Raw genomic sequence first — 5592 nt, 5'->3', positions numbered from 1 at the left:
CTATATTCTTAATTTACAAACAACAAAACACTTACCGCTTAAAGAGCTGTCTGTACGGCGCGTTTTGATGACATAACCAAAAGTCGCTGGGTCGATGACAATTAGACGCGACTCTGTTTATGTTCGTCTCTGGTTTACTTGTGTATGTAGCGCATTATGGTTTTAATCCATGGATATATTTGTGAAAAACAAATATATTAATGTATATTGTCTGCTACGTGGAAGCAGTGAGTTACAAACTCAATTTCACTTGTGAAATCTACCTTGTACCTTGTAGTACCTTGATAAATTTTTCTAATACCTCGTGGCTTCTCTCTCCATCCAAACTACCTTTTTGAATATCACCAGCAAGCAATGCTGACATCTAAGTTTTGTTTTGTGCACAACTTAAGCAGTCATACACTAAAAATTTTGGGCAATGAATTGTCTTGCAGGATTTGTTAGCTGCTGGACAAAGTCTGATGATCTGTTTCTATGATGGCAAGCAGCCCAGTGTTAAGCCAGTCAACATACCCCAACACAGAGCTACGGGGTTTCACTTAATGACAATCTGCTTTTAAATCAGTCTCCCTCCCCTTAACCACTCACTGCACTTCAGAGTTAAACACAGCATGCGTCTGTCTTTCCCCGGTTTTCACTGCAGCTCTGCGTCGTACAGAAGCGCTTTGCATTCACCAAAGAAAAAAAAATTGGAAGCCTTATCTCATAATTACGAGATCAGGATGTCGTAATTACGAGAAAAGATGTCATAATTACGAGATAAGATGTCATAATTACGAGAAAATATGTCATAATTACGAGAAAAGATGTCATAATTACGAGATAAGATGTCATAATGACGAGAAAAGATGTCATAATTACAAGAAAATATGTCATAATAACGAGATAAGATCAGGATCTCGTAATTATGAGAAAATATGTCATAATAACGAGATAAGATCAGGATCTCGTAATTATGAGAAAATATGTCATAATTACGAGATGAGGATCTTGTAATTATGACATCAGGATCTCTTAATTATGAGATCAGGATGTCATAATGACGAGAAAAGATGTCATAATTACGAGAAAATATGTCATAATGACGAGAAAAGATGTCATAATTACGAGAAAATATGTCATAATAACGAGATAAGATCAGGATCTCATAATTACGAGATGAGGATCTTGTAATTATGACATCAGGATCTCTTAATTATGAGATCAGGATGTCGTAATTATGATAAAAGATCTCGACATTTTAGAAATAACTGGAAAGTTGCCATTTACAGTAGTAATATGGCACCTTTCCAGTTATCTGTAACTGATCTGTATCTCATAATTTTTTTTCTTTGGTGAATGCAATGCGCTTCGTACAAAGATGCCCACTTCATTGGATTTAAGCAGACTGCTGATCACTACTTTGAATCTGGGCAAATGTCCAAAATGTTGCTTCTCTTTTTGTTCTTGGTTTCATGAGTCACAAAGTCTAGCCATTGTCATCATTAGACATAACCGTGACACAAAGCAAAATGCCCAAGGAATCATTGTGGAAACTGACACACTGTCTGATACCTGTGTCAGGTGAGTCTGAGACATTACCGCGTGAGAATATTTTGTAATAAGTGTTTGATCTAATGAGTTGAAATACCCTGAACACCCCATATTCTCTGAAACCAAGAAAGTCAGACAGCTGCCAATAAACTTAGCTAACTAATCTCTAACTTTAATAACTATCTCAGAACTTCTTCTCTATTTTCACTGTAATTACTACAAGGTTACATTGTTTTTTCTTAGAAGTTACTAGGAAATTAAGTATTAACTATTAAATAAAGCATTACTGTCTTATTGCCCAACATAAATAACATTTAAATGAATACTGATTCCTTTATTCATTATTTTTTGTAAATATGCTTTTTTTGTACTCGCATGTCCATGAAATAGAAAGCCGCCACCAGCAGCCCAGTAATACTGAGTCCTTCATTTATTGTTGGTCTAAACTTTGTGGGAGATCAGCTTATTTGTTTTCCACATTGTGGGTTTTACACTCTACACTTTTAACTTGATATTTCTTTGTTAATTGGTTGAGCTTTAGATGTGATGTAATGTGGAATTTGTTACCTTTGGACAGAGCAAGGCTACCCGTTCCAGCCTGTTTCCAGTCTTAATGCTAAGCTGAACTAAACTAACCAACTGCTAGTGTTAGCTTCATAATAACTGTACAAGAAATGGTATAAATCTTCTTATCTAACTCTTGATAAGACTGTGAATAAGTGTATTTCCCCAGCAGTAACAGATGGAATGATTACAGCAAGCAAAACCTGCTTCATTGTTCTTATGTGCATGTGAGTATTTTAAGACTTGGTGATGGGATTCAAATGAAAGGATGGAATCAAAAATAAAGCAGATAGGCCTACATTTAGGCATTTGATTTTAAAACCATTAAAACCTTACTTTTTGGTTTAGAGTGGTCATATTTAGGTAAAGCAGAGAAGATTTATGTAATTAATAATTTTCACCACCAGGGGGCCACCTTGCTTTGAATGTATCTGCTGGGATTTTTTTTGCACTCAATCTAGAAATAACTAAAACGGACCAGTCAAGAATCAGCTTCAGTGTAGAAATGCTCAAAGCTGCTGCCGCACAGGGCTGATCTATGGTCAGTGCAGTAAATCAGGGGTGTTGCTAGCAGACCCTGACCTCTGACCTCTGGGCAGGTGGCAGTGGTGGTGTGTGTGCAAAGTCGTTTTTTAACTCAGACAGTGTGCTCAGTCTCTATCCTTGGATTTTCTTCTAATGGACTTTCAGTCATTCCTCTTTTTATTCCAATCAAAATGTCATCACTGCTTTAGATGTAGTAGAGAAAATCATCCTGACTCACCCTGAGTGCTTAATGAACCTAGTATAGTTTCAAACCATTGTAAAGAGGAGTTGCTACTGAAACTGAAGAGCTGTTTTCTAAAGCTTATTCATCTAATTTTTATTCAACATCAAACCAAGCACACATCATGATTCTAATGAATAATGATACAGTCATCTCTGTTGTCAGCCAAGTCAGTCATCTTGGAAATCACATGATCAATATATTAGTGAAATGGATATACAGTACTGTAGCATTGTGGAAAAAAACTCTTTGTTTCTTGTTTGAGGTTTTCCTCTGAGTTATACAGCTGAGTGTTGCCATAGTCTGGCAGCTTACCTTGAGATTATCAAAAATAATCACATCCTCACATTGTTCTCCGGGGATTGGCGCAGGGAAGTAGAGAGCTGCAGCTGCAACACCTCAATAAACAACCCATAACACAGCACTGTTTATTCAGAGATGAGGACTATACTGTGTTTTGATTTGTTTTGTTGGCCCAAGTGTCCACTGTGGAGCTGGCTCACAGATCCTCCTGGATCAGCTTGAAGACAGAGTTTATAGCTCTTTCCCTATATTTATCTTTGAAAGGCCTTTGACACAGGTCTCACATTGCTCTCACTGCACAGTGTAATTTTTAACATTTGATCTGAACCCAAAACATCTACTCTATGACTTCTCAGAATTAATCTCCTTTAGCAAATAACCACATTGTTTTGACAAACAGGCTTACAGCTGAGTGATGGATATGAACTATCCAATCTCCTCTGGAATTTTTTTGATATAACTAAATGGGGTTATGTTGTTGTAATTATTATTAGCTGCTAGTGCTGGAGGCATTATTCAAATGGATTTTTATTAGTTCCTATAAACTCAAAGCAGCGGCAAAGGGGATCCAACACCCATGTGAAATTTAGGGACAGAAAAATCAGCTCCAGTTCTTTTCACCTACCATTTGTGGAAGGTCAAAGTCCTCAAACAACTCTTGCAACAAGTGAAATGTGTCTTTACAATGCCATTATGTAGGATGTGGAGTTAAACTAAAGCCAAATATATGTTTTTCATAGCAGACATTTTCAACTAACTTATTTTCAATTGCTGCATTGCATTCTGGAATGGAGGTATCAAATGCCTAACTGACAAAATGTAGTTAAAAGTTATCAGACGTTAAAAGTTAAAAAACATAACTCAAAACACAGGTTAGATAATTAAAACAAAATGTAAAAAGAAATGTAGATTTACACTTTTCCTCCTCCTTTAATCAGTATAAATATACAGTGGGGCCAAAAAGTATTTAGTCAGCCACTGATGTGCAAGTTCTCCAACTTAGAAAGATGAGAGAGGTCTGTAATTTTCATCATAGGTACACTTCAACTATGAGAGACAAAATGAGAAAAGAAAATCCAGGAAATCACATTGTAGGATTTTTAAAGAATTTATTTGTAAATTATGGTGGAAAATAAGTATTTGGTCACCCACAAACAAGCAAGATTTCTGGCTCTTACAGACCTGTAACTTCTTCTTTAAGAAGTTCTTCTGTCCTCCACTCGTTACCTGTATTAATGGCACCTGTTTTAACTCGTTATCTGTATAAAAGACACCTGTCCACAGCCTCAAACAATTAGACTCCAAACTCAACCATGTCTAAGACCAAAGAGCTGTCGAGGGACACCAGGAAGAAAATTGTAGACCTGCACCAGGCTGGGAAGAGTGAATCTACAATAGGCAAGCAGTTTGGTGTGAATAAATCAACTGTGGGAGCAATTGTAAGAAAATGGAAGACATACAAGACCGTTGATAATCTCCCTCGATCTGGGGCTCCATGCAAGATCTCATCCCGTGGGGTCAAAATGATCATGAGAACGGTGAGCAAAAATCCCAGAACCACACGGAGGGACCTGATGAATGACCTGCAGAGAGCTGGGATCAAAGTAACAAAGGCTACTATCAGTAACACACTATGCTGAGAAATCCTGCAGTGCCAGGCGTGTCCCCCGCTTAAGCCAGTACATGTCCAGGCCCGTCTGAAGTTTGCCAGAGAGCATATGGATGATCCAGAATAGGATTTGGAGAATATCATGTGGTCAGATGAAACCAAAATAGAACTTTCTGGTAAAAACTCGTCGTGTTTGGAGGAAGAAGAATGCAGAGTTGCATCCCAAGAACACCATACCTACTGTGAAGCATGGGGGTGGAAACATCATGCTTTGGGGCTGTTTTTCTGCAAAGGGGGCAGGAAAACTGATCCGTGTTAAGGGAAGAATGAACGGGGCCATGTATCGTGAGATTTTAAGCCAAAACCTCCTTCCATCAGTGAGAGCCTTGAAGATGGAACGTGGCTGGGTCTTCCAGCATGACAATGATCCCAAACACACTGCTCGGGCAACGAAGGAGTGGCTCTGTAAAAAGCATTTCAAGGTCCTGGAGTGGCCTAGCCAGTCTCCAGACCTCAACCCCATAGAAAACTTTGAGGGAGTTGAAAGTCCGTGTTGCCCAGCGACCGTCCCAAAACATCACTGCTCTAGAGGGGATCTGCATGGAGGAATGGGCCAAAATACCAGCTACAGTGTGTGCACACCTGGTGAAGACTTACAGGAAACGTTTGACCTCTGTAATTGCCAGCAAAGGTTATGTTACAAAGTACTGAGTTGAACTTTTGTTATTGACCAAATGCTTATTTTCTACCATAATTTACAAATAAATTCTTTAAAAATCCTACAATGTGATTTCCTGGAGTGTGGTGTTTTTTTTTT

The 5592-nt window shown here is 38.2% G+C and overlaps 1 protein-coding gene across 1 annotated transcript in view; it reads right to left on the bottom strand.

Annotated features, from left to right (window-relative positions):
• psma4 (proteasome 20S subunit alpha 4) overlaps positions 1-76 on the bottom strand; it is an 8262-nt gene extending 8186 nt beyond the window's left edge. The window contains exon 1 of the mRNA XM_046038351.1: positions 36-76. The gene's annotated coding sequence lies outside the window, so the exon portion shown is untranslated. The remainder of the gene's footprint in view (positions 1-35) is intronic.
• Between the last annotated feature and the right edge of the window lie 5516 nt (positions 77-5592).

Source organism: Micropterus dolomieu, linkage group LG22 (assembly GCF_021292245.1).
Source record: "Micropterus dolomieu isolate WLL.071019.BEF.003 ecotype Adirondacks linkage group LG22, ASM2129224v1, whole genome shotgun sequence".
NCBI lineage: Eukaryota > Metazoa > Chordata > Actinopteri > Centrarchiformes > Centrarchidae > Micropterus > Micropterus dolomieu.
Note: the sequence above shows the minus strand (reverse complement) of the source record. Positions and strands in the feature narration are given on the sequence as shown.